Below are 20,921 nucleotides of genomic sequence, written 5' to 3'. Positions count from 1 at the left end.
AATGAGCATTTTTTTTCTGTGTTTAACTTTATGAAATATGAATGTAAGTTTGTTATTTCAGGTATATTATAGATAGGTTTTACTATCATCACTTTGAAATCTTAATCTATAAATGTTTTAATCCGTCAGTTCTTAATAAAATTGTATGTTTGCAGAATTTTCTTATTTTCTTAATGTACACTTACGGCACAATAATAGTACACTGATAGTAAGATAGCTTTACATTCCCAGGAGCAAAATGAGTCCATTGAAGTAAATCTGAAGTTTCCTTAATTTTGAAAACGTACATAATTTTTGTGTGTTTGACAGTAATGTATATAAAATATGTAGACTTGTCCATAGGTATGAATGTGAGTATGAATGGTTGTTTGTCTATATGTGCCCTGTGATTTGCTGGCAACCAGTCCATGGTGTACCCTGCCTCTCACCCGAAGACAGCTGGGATAGGCTCCAGCACTCCCCGCGACCCTCACACGGATAAGCGATATAGAAAATGGATGGACTGAGATAGATAACACTACTGAACACGTGCAGGCATCAGTTCAAGCTCAGAAAGATGTCAACCGATTGCTCGCTGAGTAAAGTACATAAGCAGTATTTCTGTTTATGTGTGTGTGTGTGTATGTGTGTGTGTGTGTGTACATTTGTGGTTACAGGGGAGTTTTTATTCAATTCCACAGAACTAGAACAGTTGTACATGTCGTAGGAAGCAGACTGACCCCACCCGCCCACAAACCGCACCAGAGCATGGAATCATGCAAAAATAACAAACATATTTGCAATTATTATTTATATACAGTATGCTATTAAGCTACTATAAATGAAATAAATGAAACGACCACTATGATTCTCAATTATTTTCCACTACAGAAATGAGATTCAACTATCAAAGTCCTTAGACAAAGACAGCCTATGAGTAACATTTAGTGATCCTGACCTATGTAAAGTGTGTTGCATTCAAACTGAATGTCGGCTGAGCAACAGGAAGGGAAGAAGACACATGCTCTCCTAGATTTCTGCTAACAGCGCCTCTTTTGTGCTCACATCCAGTGTCTGCAGTGTGGTTGTCGTTGTGTTGCAACATCTCTTTGTGGCGTCTGAGGCTTCCCACAATTAACCATTAGAGACGTGAAACAAACAGAAGTGATGTTGCCATTTATGGCCACCTGCTCAATGCTGCATACTGGAAGAAGGCTCATCCTCTCATAAGAATATAAGGTAATACAACAAGCCACTTCTTTAATAAAATAAAAGCACAAATAACTAAAGAGTAGACTCACCCACTTGTTTTATTTATTTTCTTTTATTTAACTTTTTCCAGCGTGTAAATTTTACTGAGGGACACTTTTCTTGTTTGTTAGCCCTCAGGGGCCCTCAGTTGGGATGGGGAACCCAGCAGTAGCCTGCCTTGCCTGGTGGCAAACAGCACCGCTGACCAAAGGTCAAAGTTCATATCACTATGTTTGTGATCCTTGTCAATGCTAGTTTTAGTGAGTAGTTTTTTGTGTTCATAGTGTTTATAGTTCTAATGTATTCATAATATGTTTATGTTTTGGATTTTTTTTTCTCACTACAATCCTACACAAACAGATATGAGGAAAAAAAACACCTCTCATTCTGATATAAAGAATATTTTGAATGATGACATGAGATGTATCTGAGGTCAGTGGTCGGATAACAGACCAAAAAATAACAGCGTATATTTAAAAAATTACCCCAAAAAGTCAACTTTTGTAGAAAAGTTTCCAAAAGATTATTTTGTAAGGTTGTGTAGCAGGTCAGGTTGAGTCACAAGACGCTAATATTGGTCAGGTCTCTGGGGAGCCAACTGGTTTAGAACCAGAGAGGAACTAGGAACGTACACAGGTGGACTGAGATCCCACATCCTGGAACGCAGGGAGAAAGCCTCCCACGGCTTCACTCACACACACACACACACACACACACACACACGCACACACTGATCAAGCTTCATATCCTCTTATTAGTATCGGTTGAAACTTTGAAAGTTGTTCTTGTTTCACACCTACTCTTTGGTTTCTTCCAGGTGTCTTATTTTGTTGGATGGAAACTTGTATAATATGCAGCACGTTCATGAAGTGCTCAAATATTTGATGATGCAATTAACATATTCATTCCTTGAACACACAATCTAACGTACTCCCACGTTGCACAGATACACCACTATACTGATAACGTGTCCAAAGAGTGCATGCTATCACAGGCCTGCAGGATCAGCTGTAACAGTTAAAAGATAAATACATTGTGGGTCGTCCAGTGTGTGAGGGGACAGATGGGATGTTGCATCAGTCATTGGCCTGGTTGCTGCACTCTGACAAGATCCTTGACCGCCTGATCTGATGTGGACAGGAAACAGAGGAAGGAGCCCAGGAAGATGATCCAGCACCCAACTTCTCCCACAAAAAGAGGAACAGACAACATGCAGACATGCCATGGAGGACTCCTGACATTTGTAAACACCACGGAAGTCCATGCATTGCATAGATGAACAAATAGTATAGTAGGTAGAAATGCAGTATAGTAGGTCGATTTGTATGTAAGTATACATAGCAGTGACAACTACTTCATCAAGTCTACATATTTCCACAGAAATACTGCTGAGCTGTTCAAGTCTAGTTTCATATTTGAGTGAAACAAAACTTAATGGTAAAGAAGGAAGATGGTGCTGACGTTTGAGGGGAACACCCGGGTGGGGCAAGCGTCCTGGGGGATGCATGAGCGACGTATTGACATGCATCTCACGCTTTGCTGCTCTCACTTTGTGTGTGTTGGGTGAATGCAAAGCAGACGGGATGTGGGCAACAGGGAAGGTGACGTCAGATACTAGAGAAATAACACGGATGCTGATAGATGCTTGAATAGAATAGAATAGAATAGAATAGAATAGAATAGAATAGAATAGAATAGAATAGAATAGAATAGAATAGAATAGAATAGAATAGAACAGAATAGAACAGAATAGAATAGAATAGAATAGAATAGAATACAATAGAATACAATAGAATAGAATAGAATAGAATAGAATAGAATAGAATAGAATAGAATAGAATAGAATAGAATAGAATAGAATAGAATAGAATAGAATAGAATAGAATAAAACAGAATAGAATAGAATGAAAAGGCTCATGCCCAGAAAAGCAATAATAAATTAGTGTACAGCAAACAAGGTATACTTGTATCCAACCGGATTAGAGCTCGACCAATTAATCGGTGGGTTGATTAATCAGCCCGATTATGATGTATCGGCAAGGTGCTGCTCTTCCTGCCTCACTCGTTTGCACAAGAGGAACAACTACAAACAAATTACATTTTTACACAGTTTTGTGTTACGAGCAGGGGTGTCACTCAGTTCGTGAGACAAGACGATACACAAGATTGGGTCTGCGAAAACGAGACAAGACAAGATTTTAACATTACTGTTAAGTAAAGTACAATGAAAAAAAAAATTGCAATCTACTATACATTTCTATTATATCGCCTATGCCGCAGGGACTAATAGACTGTATGACTGACAAAAGTGCTCACTCCATTCAAGCTGTTGTTCTATGGAACAAACCGCCTCACGGCACCGAGACCGGAGCAGGAAGAAGACACAGCGCCAAATTGTTCATTGTTCAGTGTGCATCATACCAGCAAACGTTTAAATGATTATTTAGTGCTTTAAGAGTGTTTCATCATGAAGGTTAGGTTTTATCGTTGGTTGTATGTATCTTTTGATACATACAATATATAATAAATAATATTTTGAATATTATTAAGAAGGAGGTAATTTTTAGTTTTTTAGAGTTGGGACACCATGTCAAGATTCCACTCAGATTATGGACACTTGATAATCAACAAGCAGGATCAAAACTAGCAAACTGCTGTTAGTGCTGAATGGTGCATTCAGGTTCATACTATAACTCCTCGGGTTGCTGCTGCATTCAAGGACACTCGGAAACCAGACACCTGCACAAATTAATTATGTTTGATATTTTGAGTTAATTCACATTAAAAGGTTTATGTTTTTTAAGTATGTAGGGGGTACAGGTCAAATGTCCGAAAGGGTACATGACTGTAAAAAGTTTGGTAACCTCTGGTCTAGTCAAACCATTTCATTCACCTGTACTATTAAAGAAAACAATTTCTTCAAAATCTTCAGAAAAAAAAAAATTAAAAAAACCCCATATTAGTAAACAAAAACGTCAGGTTAGTTCAGAAAGTTGACATGATGGAGTAAAACCAATGTGGATTCAAACGGCTTTTTTTTCTTTTTCGAATTTGCCTATAAGAGGTTTACACACATGTCCAGTGGCAAATGCAATTGTCGGAAATTGATATTATATAATAATAATAATAATCTCTGATCTCCATATTGTTGTTTGTGTATGTGATTGCCTCCATGTAAATCTGTTGCTTGAGGAACAGGATGTTTGTGGTTTGAACTGTGCTGGTCTATCTACAACGTTAGACCGACAGTGTTAGTCACGACGATTACACAACCTCTTTGTGAGCAACAAGTCACACACTGGCTGGCCGGCTGGCCTGCATGCAGGTGCTGCTCCGGGATGGGGGTATTTAAAGTTGCTCTAAAAGGGTTCCAGGGTATGTGAAGGAGCTGCTGCTGTCTGTAACCACAGACCTGGACAGAAAGTGACAGTGACAGTATGTACTTCCCCAATTTGAAATACCAGCATCCAAATTTGACCATCACATGACTGAAGTGGAATGTTATTCACACTGTAAATGTTACTGTTAGTGGGAACAGGAGGTATTTGTTGGGTAAAAGAGGTATTTGATTTGATTTGAAAATTTAATTTGTAGTGATAGAGAGGTACTTCATCTCACCTCACTAAATAAAGTGAACCAAATCCTATTAAAAACTGCAATAATAAACATATTGTCAACCAAAGCTGAGCAGTACTATTGTGACTGGTCTATTTTTTCCGAAGGTTTTGTTATGTTTTGCATTTTGCATGCAAGGACCACTGAGCCGGATCGTCTGTGGTTTGTTAAGCGTGATAGTTTACACAGTCAAATGTCAAAAGGGGAAAAACCTACTTTGCAGGGGGAGGGGAGTCCTCAGTCAGCATTAAATAAAAAACCTATTAAAAAAATCACATTGTAAGATATTTCACAAGTGGTTATAATTATTACTATTTTTTCGTATCCAGTTTTAACAGAGATACATTTGGTTGCTATTGCAGCTAAAAAGGAAACCTGATAAAGATTTACAACGGATTTCTGTCGCCACCTTGTGGTGATATGGTATATCATGAGTTTCCTGTCACCTTTGGTACTGTACATATACAGTATATACTGTTCATACATATTGTTCATTAATACTTCTCTTGATGCATTTATACTGTAATTTGAGTCCTACATATACTTAAATGTTTAAGTATTGATAACATCCTATATGGAAAATAGCAAGTGAATAAATTGATTAAATGGAGCATTAAACTATGTTTGATTCTTCCTACTCCTTTTGGAGATGTGAAACTGTGAATTATTGAATTATGAGATGTATTCCATTGTAACTTGTATGCATGTTCAAATAAAACCAAACCATTACTACCATTACCTTAATGCTGCTGAGCTATCAGATTTCTCATGTTCTTAATCCTGGAGTAAATGAGGGCGGTGCAGATCAGCGTCTCCCGGGGGGTGAATTACGATTTCCCGAGGATGGCTGAAGCCAGGGAAACACTCGGAATGGTCATCCATCAGCCTGCTTGTCTGCATCCTCCTGAACAATGTGTGACCCCTGGGCCTGAAGAGGGTCGCTTGAAGGGTGACTTCCACCTTCACACAGGCACATATACTGTATATACAGCACTTATCAGATACATACAGTTGGTTAGATACTGTTTTAATAGACAATAGAATCATTGTCTATTCTTTATTATATTGAAAGCATTTTACACATACAGAATACATTCATTTTATTCATGCATATAATCTATTATTCATTTACATTATGGTTCTTGTGCTTGCTGATGCCCTATGATGCTCCTGTGTTGTGACGGCCATTAAACGTGGCTGCTGGGTGGGTTTATGATGCCAAGTGTGTGTGTTTGTGGAGGAATGGGAAGCGTCTGTATCTCAGTCTGCTATTCTGACAGCTCTGCCTTTGGTCTGCCCTCAGACCTCCTACATGCATGTTGCACTGTTTACTGGCCTCTTCTTACAATCCTCCCTCCACACATCTATCACCCCAGCAAGACCACACGCACATGCATGCTGCACAAACACACTCAGAGTCTCGGGGTAGAGGTTAGCCTTCTTGATTATAAAGTCACACAAAACCGATCTTGGACAATAACTGCTCTGTGGTCTTAAGTGAAAGGTGATGTGAGACTTAATGAGGCTTTTCAAGATGTCAAACTGAGCAAAGGAACATCCTCATGTTGAAGGTCAATAACACAACTGGTTCTCAATCTCACGCTCTCTTACAAGTTTTTATTGCAAATGTAAATCTGAAATTGAGTAGAAAGCGTTCATGGAGGTTGGCCGTCCTCTGAATGAGACGGGAAACAACGTACAAGCAGCTGACCAATCACAACCTTAACACCGTCATGTAAAAAAACAAACAAAAAAAAAAATGCATACATGTTGGCATGTCTGATTTTGTTTTGTTTTTGTCAAAAATAAGAATTTTGACTTACAGATGTTTGAGCTTGTTACAGCAGGACTAGTCATATTTATAGAGTCACTGCTCATCATGGAAAACAATCAATTTATGAATGTAATAGAGTGTTGACATTAAAAAAAAGAAATCTTGCAGGAACCAATATTGTATGAATCACCTTTAACATATGCCAATCCAAATATTTAACCTTTGCACTACAAATCCCACCCCTAAAATCCGCTCAACCCCATTTAAAACTTCTCTTAGGTGTCCCAAATGAGGTCATACTGAGTTAATCATGTTACCTAACTGAGCACTCATGCAGCCCCGTGTTGAATACTGCAAATGTATTGTCCTAATACTCTTACATTAGACCGAGTGTGAGGCTTTTACTGTGTTTACGCTCACATCTCCTGCGGCTGGCGGCCATCCAATCAGATCACAGGACAACTTGAACGAGCCTCTTTGTCAAGTCTGGTCTGTATGGACAGGATCTTTTTAGCTCTGAATACAACATTGTCACCGAATGACAGATGAATCTACAGTATAGGTGAGGTTCTATCTTTAGCCTGCTGGCCTGCACGCTGAAGGGAAGGACTAAAGGAGAAGAAAGACAGTGCAGCAGATTGAAAAGGAGTCGCTAGATTGTGAAATAAATCACAAATGTTTTGGATTAGAGCCAAAGGAGGTGTGGATAAACAAGGACTAAAGTCTAGAATAAAACAACAGTATGGCGTGAGAGTATTTCCTCCCTATCGCAGTTGTCTGACAGTCAAAGTGAAGAAGACAAAGAGCCATCTCCACTGTCTACACCCCCTCACTTAGGCCTCTGTTGGTTTAACCCTGGTGGGCATCAGGCAGGCCTGACAGCAGCCAGACACTATCATGTGATTTATGGGGGCGCTCACCGAGTGGAGAGGAGAGGAGAGGAGATGACCACTCCGATTTGACCCCAAATTGTCTTATCAGCCCCCCATCAAGACGTTACAGACCACTCAGACGTTTTGCTATTTAAACATATGCATGGAAGTAGTGTTAGTTATGGCTGGTGGGGGATCACTTTATGCATTAATATACTAAATAATAATAATATAATAATACATTTTATTTGTATAGCGTTTTTCTTTTTGTTTCTTTAAATCTAAAAAAGAGTTTTCTGTGCAGGTTATTTTTTTTATTTTTTTTTTCAAAAATCTCATTTTCAAAAATTTCTTTTCAAAATACTCATAGATGCTTTACAGTGAAGAAAAATAGAGTTGAGTAAAAAACAGAGTAAAAGATGCATTAAAATAAAATATCCATACATTCATTCAGAGCTAAAAGCAAGGCTAAAAGCGGGCACTACTGTCATGTTCAGATTTCTATATGATAATATGAAGGTACAAGTTCATTCATTCATTCATTTATTTTCTACCGCTTATCCTCACAAGGGTCGCGGGGGTGCTGGAGCCTATCCCAGCTGTCTTCGGGCGAGAGGCGGGGTACACCCCGGACTGGTCACCAGCCAATCACAGGGCACATATAGACAAACAACCATTCACACTCACATTCATACCTATGGACAATTTGGAGTCGCCAATTAACCTAGCATGTTTTTGGAATGTGGGAGGAAGCTGGAGTACCCGGAGAAATCCCACGCATGCACGGGGTGGAATTGAACTCAGGTCTCCTGGCTGTGAGGCCTGCGTGCCAACCACTCTATCCAAGTTATACTGTATATATTTGGGAATATTTTGGGGCACTATGTCCATATTATGACTTCAATATTAGCTGCATCTGCACAATCAAATAGCTGCTAAAATATTCCCATTGTCTCAGTATGATGCAACACAGATTTACAACAAGACCTTTTTGTATTTTTGCTCCAGGTCATCAAAGGCTGCAATGTTTATTCGATCCTGCAGAGAGCGCCATGCACTACTCAATAGAAACCTGTCCAGTCCACATCATCCTACAGGAGGAACAATATCAAATATAATTATCAACAATATCATCCATTTTACTCATACCTGGTGATTTCTTTTCGAGGGCAAAGAAAATAACAATATTCCCGCAGAATTTACCACAGAACATCTTTGAAAACAGGCACGGGGTTGACTTGAAGGTGATGTAAACATAGATCTATTTCTATGGCTATGACACACTGTGGTTTTCACTGGAAAGGGTACAGCAGCCTGACATGACAACAAAGAGGGCCACACAGACAGCGGCGGTTAGAGCATCTCTTTAGACCCTGACATGGACCGTTGTTGGACACAGAGAAAGGTCATCATTGCCAAGCGTAAAAATAACACCAGCTTCTCTCTGAGTTTTTGCATTTTCAGTGAACCCACAGTCAGTGGCGGGCCATGCAGTTGGTACCTGGGCCTTCAGTGGGGACATAATCCACTTATAGAAGTCATCAATAGTATATAAAAACACAGTAAGTGTGGCATTAGAGTGAGATTGTTGGGGATGAATGCCATAATGACAAAAGCACAGAACCCATTTATCCATATTCAAATACATTATTGCATGAGTTGCATTTATCAAACAGTTTTGGACAATCAGGACAGAAAAATACTGACCTTATTGTAGACCAGCTACCGTGATGCCAATCTGAAATCTCATTGTTTGCAACAGCCCCATTATTAATAGTGTTCAAGTCACATTGGCCAGCAGTACTGACTCTGAAGGCCTTGAACAGATCACATTGACATGGTAACATAAAAACTGAAATCTGATTGGACAAAAAAAATGTAATTGTTTCCAGACTTGGCTGTGATAAATTAACTCCTGTGAGGTATGATTTAATATCAATAAATGTCATATTTTAATAGGGTATAGAAAACTGGACCTTCTAAGAATTTTTAAAAGCATTATTAGAGCCCTGTAGACATGAATATAATAACTTTAGGAAAGCAAACAAAATTGTTGTTGTAGTATCTCGAACATAATGTGGGTTGATGGCATGTCTATCATCCATCATCACTATGGCGATCTTTATTTACGCCACAATACAATGAAGAGACGGCCGCCGCTTTAAGCATTAGCAAGCTACCAAGCTAAGTAGTTATCCTCCAATTTTTTTATTCTAACCTTAAGAAGGGTTTGAAACTAATAATAATAGCCTAATAATAGGTCATAGTCAACCAACAAATAGCCATCATTAATTCATTTAAAAATCGCGATAAAGTGAGGGAGTGATGTTCGAACTGGGAAAAATTGGAAGCAACACGCTACAAAATGAAGCTTACTATATACGTACTATTGTAATAATTGTTTACAATTTCATAGAAATAATACTAGAATTTAAGTTAAATGTAGTCAGTGCTTGTGATACTGTTTAAGTGGCCCCAAAGGCCCACCATTGTACACAGTATACACACGTGCCACAGTGTACTGACCCCCATATGGGACATACTGTCACTCTGCTACTGATTCTTTTTGCCAGTGATCGAGAAATGAGAATTCAGAAGCTAAAAGCAAACATTTCAGAATTCTGGAGATGGAGAAATGAGCCAGATCACTGTGGTAAAGTCAGCCTGACACACAGACACAGAACAGACAAAGAGCCCCCTCTCATAAACTCACACACACACACACACACACACACACACACACATACGCACACTTATACTGACTCATGGGGGGAATTTAACACGTGGGTGTATCATTGCATGTAAGCTTGTTTTATCAGTTCAGTGTCCAACACCAAGTCAGGATTGATCAGATGGCAGAGGGCGGACGTCAGCCATCACACTCCTCCTTTCGGCCCACCCAATTGATTTCATCAATCAATGGAAGAGGTGCCAAAAAGTCTCCTCCCTAATGCAACAGCCTCCCCCTTTCACCTGCTGACACATTCACACCATTGTGCACCATCCTGCTTCTTCTACAGCTACACAGCCCTGACCACAGTGGGCAAGAGGGACATTGCCCCACCAGCTCCAGCAGATGGTGCTGTTTTTCTTTCATGATGATATATCCAATTCCTGTACAATTAGCCTCCTTGATATAACCCACACTATAAACATTATCCAAAGTTATCACTGTAAACACAACGTGTTTTTTAACTTGATTTTATATTTCTTACCTGCTGTTTAAAATAGTGGACTGTAAAAAACATTTTTTGAAAATCAAGCCGACTTTGATTGTGATGTATTTTATATGTAATACAGAAGCAGCACCACTGGTCGTCTGGTTATCATTCTCAATAGACCCAGAAGTATCCTGCTAACACTCTTCTGAGAGTCATACTAGTATTACACAAATGTAACACTGACCAAATACTTTTGCACAGTTGTGTTTATGACTTTACCAGAAGCCCCAACAATTGTTGCCCTACTACTTATTTTCAAATAAAAATACCACTGCCCACGCTCTTTTCATCACTGACGAGAATAAGTGTAAGATGGAGGGTGGAGGGTGGCCCAAGTACGCAGTGTGGGTACATTTGTGATTTGTTTTGTGATTCACACAAGGAAATGCGTATTTGGGTTTGCCGTCTCCAAAGACTTTAGGACTATTGGGTTTCAGCTGAGTCACGACTGGTGCCGACGGCCGGTCATCGAGGCGACAGCTTCTTCTACGGGGGAGTAAACCAGAGTCATAGATCAGTGGGAGACAATTATCAGAGCAGGGCAGCCACTCTGGAGGGGGCTAGGAAAGATTGAGGATGATTGTGTCAAAAGCAATGGAGGGGGGGGGGGGGGGTGGATTACTGCCTGTTTGATTGTATCAGTGATGCTGCAGCATGTTTTCCAACAAGTATCCATTTCCTAGCCTCACAGTGTTGCGTTCACACAAAATTGTCTGCAGCTTTATGCAGACGCACATTGGTGGTGACTAATATGCTGCACACGCGTCATCACGCTCTCATGTAGATAGGAGCACTTTAATTTCAGACATTAACAATGACAGCATCCCTGAAAACTGATCTTTGCAACATTGTAAGACGAAAAGGCCAGAAAAAAACAGAGACAAATGTGATGAGCAATGAGCGTTGAACTGATAAAGATTAGAACGTTAGTGTAGCACATTGTCGGAGTTGTAGCAGCACAGTGAGTAATTCATTTGATGTTTTCATGTCTTAAAGACCTGCTTCTGGTTTATTTCCTCCCTGTTTGGGTCAAGTGTGACGCACGTTTGAAATGACTTGGAAAATAGCTGAAGCTTTTTATTGCAGAGGTACTGTTCCAACACTGAAGAAACATTTAAGTAGGTATTTGGACTCTGTACCTGGATCTCAATATTGAGCAGCAGCAGGATCTGCTTGACACCCATTTGCGGTGCACGGGAGTGTGTGCTGGGTTAAAAGGCCAGAAGTGAAAGATTTCAATTGTAACAGTATCCGTCACTTTCTGAGCCCTTTATTGTAACGCTATGACACACTTTACACTGTCCCATTGCTATGATGTCACACTTTTATAAAGCGTTCATGCACTTATATACCATACTGATCATTCATTGGTTAGAATCTGTGCTAGAAATACACACCAAAGTGAGGTGCCGCGTACTGAACCGTGGCCTTGTGAAATGAAACCAAATGAAACTAAACAGTACCACCTTGTGGAAAAATGAATATAATAAAGATAATTATAGCTACCATAGCACCTGTTATTTTTTTCAGAGGGAAAAAGGGTGAGGCATTTCTCTCTGTGTGGTACATAGGAGTTTGCCCAACCGGTCCACATGTGCTTTGGGGACTCGGAAAATGCATTCCATCATGTCCCTCGTGGCATCTTGTGGGGGTGCCCCGGCAGTACGAGATTGATGGCACTCTACTACGTGCCATTCGGTCTTGCACAACCGGAGAAGGAGCTTGGTTCGCATTGCCAGCATAAGTCCAGCCTGTTTCTGGTGAATAGAGTCCTCCACCAAGGCTGCCCTTTGTCACCGATTATGTTCATCATTTTCATGGACAGAATTTCTAGGCACAGCCATGGCATTGAGGGAGTCCATTTCAGGGACCTAAGGATCTCAACTCTGCTATTGTGGATGATGTGGTCTTGATGGCCTCTTCGGGCTGTGACCTTGAGCGTTTACTGGGCCAGTTTGCATCTTCGTGTGAAGTTTCTGGGATAAGACTCAGCACCTCCAAATCCGAGGCAAATGGTTCTCAGTCAGAAAAGGGTTGGGAATATGGTGCTGTCACAGGTGGAGGAGTTCAAGTACATATCTTGGGCTCTTGTTCACGAGTGAGGGAAGGTTGGCGTGTGAGGTTGATAGGCGGATCAGTGCAGCGTCTGCAGTGATGCTGTCGCCGTACCGGACCATTGTCATGAAAAGAGAGCTGAAAGCTTCATTCACCGGTGGATCTATGTTCCCAACCTCAACTCATGAGCTTTGGGTCGTGACTGGAAGAACAAGATTGTGGATACAAGCGACTGAAATAAGTATCCTCCGTAGGGTGGCTGGAGTATATATATAATACAATTATAATAATACAATTGTTGATAAAATGTGATAGGTGTAAATTCAAAAATAAACACCATGTTATTATAGATAACCAACTGCATATCTGGAGGCTAAAAAAAACGCTTCCACTCCTCAGCGGTGTTAATGTTTATGTTGCCAACAAGAAGAGTCAGCATTGCAGATAATGCAATTAATAATCACAATTAAAACAATGTGCTGGAATAATGTGAGGTCATGTTGTGCAGTGTTTGTGTTTGTGGCAATAACACGTGTGTTGAACAGCCACTGTCAGCCTGCGTTAGCCCTGCGGGGAGACTGATAGTCGTTCAGATAAGCTCCAGCTCCATTTACAATCACAGCTCCCGAGATGAAGCCTTTTTTCTCTAATAAGTTAATTAGCTGAAATGCCCTGTGTGCTGTACTTGGCTGCCCTCAGCCCGCTCACAAACTCATGGAAAACAGATGTTTGCATCATTGTATGGGTGGTGGAGAATCTACTGTAAGGTCAAATGCACCTCAGTAACAATGTATGATATAATATATGATGATTTCTATCATCAAATCATACAGTTATCAATTAATATAATTATGATTTATTAATCAAAAAGGCCAACCAGTCTAGGGTGTACCCCGCCTCTTGCCCAAAGACAACTGGGATAGGCTCCAGCATACCCGTGACCCTAGTGAGGATCAGCATCATAGAAAATTACGGATGTATAAACAAAAAGGCAATAACAATGGCTTGTAGTCATCACTATTTTGTAGTTTTTTATTTGTGTTTACATCCTCTTATTATTACACTTGTATAAGAATGCTAAAATGTCAATTAGAACTGCAACAATTAACTGAATAATTGGCAAATAATCTATGAACCATTTAATAAACTACATTGTTTGTTTTGATTCATTGTTTTTTTATTTCAAAATTCAAACATCAACCTCTCAAAATTTTTTAAACTTCCTGCTTCCCCATAAAAGCAGACTAATTATATATTATCTTATTATATTCACACACATTAGTTTTGACTTTGGAACACCTCAATCAACATTTTTGCCTGATTTCTATTATGTTGTGGACCAAACTAAAAACTATCTGTCTTTGGTTCATATTGATTTGGTTGATTAATCAAAATGTCAGATTATTTGACTAAGAAAAGCCCTAATGTCAATTAAAAGCTTGCCTGTGCAGTTAATAATGCTTTTATGTTGTTGAAACAGATTATTTCTATTATTGATTATATCTGAAGAAAAAAATGGGTCTAAATGCGAAAACATTGGAGGTCAACCAGTATTTTGGAATGAATTGTGCTCAACCAAACCACTGTATTCTAATGCATATAAGCTTGTAGGAGTAGCCAATGGATGTGAGAGATATCCGATTCCATTTCATCTAAATGTCTTTCCTCCCCAACTTCTCTTTCCACATCATCTCTTTATTTTCCCTCTGTCACGTCATCGCTGTCCTTTTATCAGCACAGCCAACATCTTTCCCAGCAGACCAATATATTTTTCACAATAACAAACAGACTTTGTGTGAGGTTGTGGGCCAAATGCAGTGGGCTAATGATGATATCCATCGATCTTCAGGTCTAACGGAGTCGAAGAAGGCGGGTACCTGACTTGGTGATCAATAGTGCCACCTGGAAGATGTATTTACTCACACTTCTTGTTTGACATTCCTCAAGAGTTGTGTATCAGTGAGGTAAACATCGAGGAAGCTGTTAACGTTTGGCAATTACATGCGCTTGCATGTAGTCATTGCTAACTGATGATGAACTCGAGGTATGGGAGAAGGTTAAACATAGTATAGTGGGGTTGAACCAGTACATATGGAGTCGAGAAGAATGGTGTGCGAATGTAGAATATGTGTACGTGCATAGTGGTGGTTTGTGGGTGACTGTGTTTAGTGGACGCTCACACTCACCGATGGTCCTTCATCAGTGATGTGCCATGTGTGTGTGCAAGCACGCATACAGTGTCTTTGCCATGTGGTTTCCAAAAATATAGCGTTATGGATACACACTCACCCACACCTCCACCCTACACACACACACACAACCGAGACAGCACTGGCTGACCCTCCATGCATGCTGCTGCCTGTGACCCCAATCTATTTCTGTGGCAGCTTCACACGGCCTCGTCACAGCTCGTCACACCGGAGGCCCGCGAACACTGACTCTTTGTGCATCAACTGCAGTGCGTGGGAAGGACGTGCTGCCACACAGCGCACTTTAGGAGCGAGCGTGTCTGTCTCGCTGATATTATTGCTGAAGGAGAGGATCTCACACTTACCAGATTCAACTGTAACGTATTCCGGTCAAATCTAAACAAACAAGTGATGACTGGAAGGCAGCTTAAAGGGCTTAGAGTCGTATACTAGTATTTACTAAAAAACTACTGTAACTATTGGATTATTTTCCAGGATTTAACAGGATAGTGATTTGTGTCTTTTGCAATTGAACGTGGCTTCACAATAATGATCTATTGCCTCGTTGTTATCAGAGCACATACTGCTAATTGAAGAAACCGAGGTCTGATTTGAGTCATATTTCATCATTTAAAAGCTGTCATGCAATATTATTTCAGCCACATTTTAAAATACATTTAAAAAAATAAAAACTTAGTGACTTCGCACAAAAGGTCACAACATGGATTTGACGGAAATAAGGTTGGGGTTGCTTCAGTCGGTCAGGTCGAGGTTCAACAAGTGCCCAAAGAATGAGGTCACCTGATATGTGAATATACTGAAATATATATAATAATAAATATATATATAATAATAAAGTATGGGACCTTTTTATGGCCAGGCAGTGTAAGCAGTTTTACCTTGGCAGGTTACCTTGTTAACCTGGTAACCTATCCACAGCTGATCTTTAAGCCAATCAGTACAGATAATAATAAATCAGTATATATTAGTGTGGATTACAAATATATTCTCATTTTCAAAAATTACATCATTATTTATTTTTTATTGTTTTAAAAGTCTTCGAATGAACTCACCAACAATCCAAGTATATATATAAAAAAATAAAATAAAAATCTACCTTTGCAAACCCCACTATTTGAAAATTCATCCATAACTGGAATTACATTTAAATACATTTGTATTATTTTTTTACATTATTTCTATTTTCTATTTTATTTTTTTACATTATTACAGTATTTCTTTGTTGTATGCGTGCCCTGCGTGTTTGTGTATGACCATCCTAAGTGGAGGACAGTGGCCTGTGTATCGGTGTAGCATGGGGGCAACGAGGCCCATCTGGAAAATATTGTCAGAGGCTGAAGCCCTGCAGCTAAAAGAGCTTCTGCCCTCTTTATCCTGCTTTTAGAGGGCAAAAGCCTCCATGGCTCCTATAGTTCACCGGAGTCTACCCAGCCCTTATGCAAAGAAAAGCGCATTCAAAGAAGATAGCTTTTCAGAGGGCCGCATGCAAGTATGCATTAACATACATACACACAGTCCTGTTATTGGCAGCATCTCTTCCATTCTGACCCCAGATGGGAAGTAGTGGACCAGGCTGGAGATCTCTATCATTGTGGCCCCAGAGACACTCTGCACTGATTATGTGTGTGTGTGGAAGACAAACTGGGTCCCTGGAGAGAGGTGCATATAGAGGAGCCCTGAGGCCACAGGAAATCCACAGAGACAGACAGACTGAGAGAGTGAAGCCTGTCAAGAGCGAGCCAAGTGAAACGCTGAAAAGAAAAGTGAACTCAAATGCCACTGAGTGAGTCTGTCTGCTGTCGTCTGCTTTGATACATATACACAACAAGGCAAACGGCCTTCATGAGTGTGCAAAAATTGATGGACAAGTGCATTGTGCACAGACAGGGCTGTTTTTCCAGGAGAGTCGAAGACGAAAATAATTCAAGATCTATTTCGATAAGAATGAATGACGTCGAAAAAGACCTATGTATATCTCTATTTGTTGTTAGATTGGTCAAATTGCATCACTCCATAGCAGGACATTCCTTTGGGTACACAATCTATTTATTTCACAATCTTTATAATTAATAAATAACAAATACAAATTCCATTTTGCAGTTTCAAAATTAATAATGCTCCGTTTTGATAGAAATAGCAATGGTAATAATGCAAAAGTTGGTTATTTTTGGTTGTAATTTGCACTTTACTGAATCATTCTGTGTAAGTAATATTTAAATATTATAAACACCTCTTAAGTATAGTTAACCACCAATGCAAACCACATCCACATAAATAAACATGTAAACTTAATATCTCTCTGACAGATCATTATTTTTATCCATGTTGGGATGAGATGAGCAAGTCAGGAAATGTCTGCTACATTGTGAGCAATTTCGTTTGAGGCCTTCTGCTTTACTCCATCCAAACCTGACTGTTAGCCTCTGTGGCTATTTAAATCTATTGAAACTTTATTAAGCGAAACAGCCGACACATGTATGTTCCACCCTTGTGAAAGAGTTGCTTTGTAGAGGGGAGTAGCGCCACTGCATGCCCCCCCCCCCCCCCCACCTCCATGTAGGTTACTCATTGGGCTATATTGTGATTTCACTGATGCTGCTCCTGCGGCCTTTTAACAGTTCACTTCCACGTCCATGCGCTCGGCTCAGGGGAGACCACCCACGCTCCCCCCGTTCATCGGCTGTGTTATTTGCTCCCTTACCTTCATCTCTTTTATGGAAACTGCCCTACTGGCATGTGCACAGACACGTGCACACATGACAATCAACAGTACCTATGCTGATGGGGAAAGAAAACCAATCAAATAAAGATTTTACATGAGTTCAGTCTAACAACCACGTCTCAGTGTTATCTGTTGGATGTCTGATCCCTGCCATCCACACCTTTCAGACCCGATATACCTCCTCTTCTTGGGCTACGGCCAGCATCACCTGGGACCTCGAACGAGCATTAACTCCACAACAGGCCCCCAGGGCGACACACAGCCCACTAATATTATTAAACAGACCTTGAAATGTTCCACCACAAAGGGTCACTTCAACCAAATTGAGCATGCGATAAAATGTTGTCCAAAGTAAGCCCAGAAGCAACAAATCATGCAACTTTACTGTACTGTGTGTTAAATACAATAACAGGTGGGTGAATATTAGTTGAAGTTGAGTTTTGTCTTTAACTTACCATGTTTGTGCTTCTATATTGTCGTAGTGAGAGGAAAAATAATAGATTTAAACATTTACCTTTTGGACTAATGTATTTGTATGAATTCAAATACTTAAAAAAAAATATTTGGGCCAGGCCACACGGTGGACAAGTGGTGAGCATGTTGGCCATACAGTCAGAACATCTTCCCACATTCCAAAAACATGCTAGGTTAATAGCGACTCCAAATTGTCCATAGGTATGAATGTGAGTGTGAATGGTTGTTTGTCTATATGTGCCTTGTGATAGGCTCGTGACCAGTCCAGGGTGTACCCCGCCTCTGGCCCAAAGACAGCTGGGATAGGCTCCAGCATACCCACGACCCAAGTGAGGATAAGCGGTACAGAAAATGGATGGATGGATAATTTTGGCCAAAGGTTTTTGTCCTGGGTTCTATACCTATACCAAGAAAAACTAATCATATTTAATAATTATAGGAATACAAGTTATGTCTGAGTACCTAAAATGTGCTATATGAATGCACTGGATTTCTATTATTTATTATTTTATTTTATTTTTATTCAATGTTTAAATAAATAAATACAATAAAAAAGAACCCTTACATTAAATCATCTAAGCCCTTGAGCTTTTTTTAAGTGTTTAAACTGTTTACATGATTAGTTTTTACAATATATTATACAGATGTTACGTTTATTTTGTTATTGTTATTATTTGTTATCTTAATATTTTTGGAGTGCATGATAATGAGGAATTAAAGTATTGGAATCAGGAAAAAAATGTTCTGGAATATTTTTAAATATTTTGTTCATTATATTATATGAAACGCTGCTGACAAACAAATGTTTTAGTGCCCTGCCAGAGACACACACACACACACACACACTCAGCCACCCACACAGAAAGTTTTTTGGAGCCATGGTGGATATCAGATAGATGACAGATCCTCTAAAGCCTCTAAAACTGAGCTTGCAAATTACCATCGCCTCCTCCAGCCTTTCACATGCATCCCTACTTTCTTTCTATCCCTCTTCTTCCTCCCAATACACCCCCCCCCCCCCCGCCCCCCACTGCCTGTTACATGCTCTCTCATGTTACATAGTGCAGCTTTTTCATGCTTTACAAGACAGTAAAGTCTGGAGGGAGATGTGTCGGCAAGACAAGATAAAACAGTGTATTGTGTCATTTTTCAGTTATTGGTATAGCATAAACATAAAAACAGTAAAGGACATCAAAAAGGACATCAAAACATCACACAAAATAAATAATACACTTTTACCTGAGACATGTGTTGCTTTGATGATCAACAATTATATTCCTGTCTCAGATCATCCCATTGAAAATGAACAAAAAAGACATCCACATGACAAAATACATGTACAGCACATGCAAACAGACACTTATTGTGTGTGCACGTAAAGTGTATATAACATTGGTGTGGGACAGTGCACTTTTTGTATACGTGACAAAAAGAAGACAGTGAGTACCTAGTTAGGTAAACTGTTTGACATTCACTGGGAAGATGTGATAAACAGGAAACAGCGCGACCTCCCGCTGCGTCCCCCACCATCCACACGCCAGGGTCATAGCGAGCATCCCCAGTATAAACAAGTCAAGATACACTCACATTTTACACTTATCTGCTCTTTCAAAACATCAAAGTGTAGCATGAACATTGTCTTCTTGTAAAGAGAATGGAGAATGTTATACAAGTCTTCCTCAGAAATCAAAAGATGCAAACATTCATCCAGAAATATTTTTGTTTTGTTTAATTCAGATTGTTCTACCAGACAGAATTGTCACCTCGTGCAGATTTGGCATCCCTCAGCAAGCGCCAAGAGGACAAAGCATAAAACTGCTGTGTGTGTGTGCGTGTGTGGTGTATCACTTTGGCAGTCATGTGGTAAATATTGTGTTTCCTGTCTCCTCCTTAACTGTTTTGGTAATTGGCTTGTGTTAACCCTGTGACCCAATGGCTACAGGCCTGGCCTAGCCCTACAGTGTGTATGTGAACATGTGCGTCTACATGTGGGAATTCATACATAATTGGAATGACTGCATTTCCTCAAATTGTACTTTCAGATGCTTCAATGAATTGCTATATGAACATATTTTTCACTCTCAGGTGGTATGATTATATTTAACTTGACTATATGTATTCACCACAGTAAAAGTGATGTTTATGGTGTACTGTATTATATGTGGTGCAGATATGTTTATACAGTATAGAGTTTAATTTAAGAGATATCTTGCAACTTCCATGGTTCTCATGATCATAACCAAAATCAATAATATTCTTATATGAATAACTGTAACATTGGACTTCCAAAAAATTGAACTGTTATGACATATTTTTGTTGTCATTGTTGTATTTGTCAAAAAAAAACAGTACCTTTAGTTGTACCAAGCATTGGAATAAACAATCTGTGCATATACTGTATACATATTGGCTTGCAGCAATATGATTCCATACTTTTTTGATACAAACAAATTACCTTGCTTTTTAAATGTTGATTTTACTCAAATTTTCTCACCTTAAAAGTACCATTTGCACCATTTGAAACCAAACAACCCCACAGTTTTTACATTTACCATTTAACAAAAGTATCATAGCACATAGTACATCCATCCATCCAATAAAGAACATGAATGGATGGACAAATTGACAAATTAAATATTAAGAAAGATATGGGCAATTTAACAATTATATTAATAAGGTTTTAAAGACACAGGTTCCTCTTATTTTACTTTGTTTATTTGTCTTGTATATATTTTTTGATACAGGCAA

Source organism: Doryrhamphus excisus, linkage group LG13 (assembly GCF_037039965.1).
Source record: "Doryrhamphus excisus strain RoL-2023G ecotype Guam linkage group LG13, RoL_Dexc_Guam_v1.1, whole genome shotgun sequence".
Lineage (NCBI taxonomy): Eukaryota > Metazoa > Chordata > Actinopteri > Syngnathiformes > Syngnathidae > Doryrhamphus > Doryrhamphus excisus.
Note: the sequence above shows the minus strand (reverse complement) of the source record.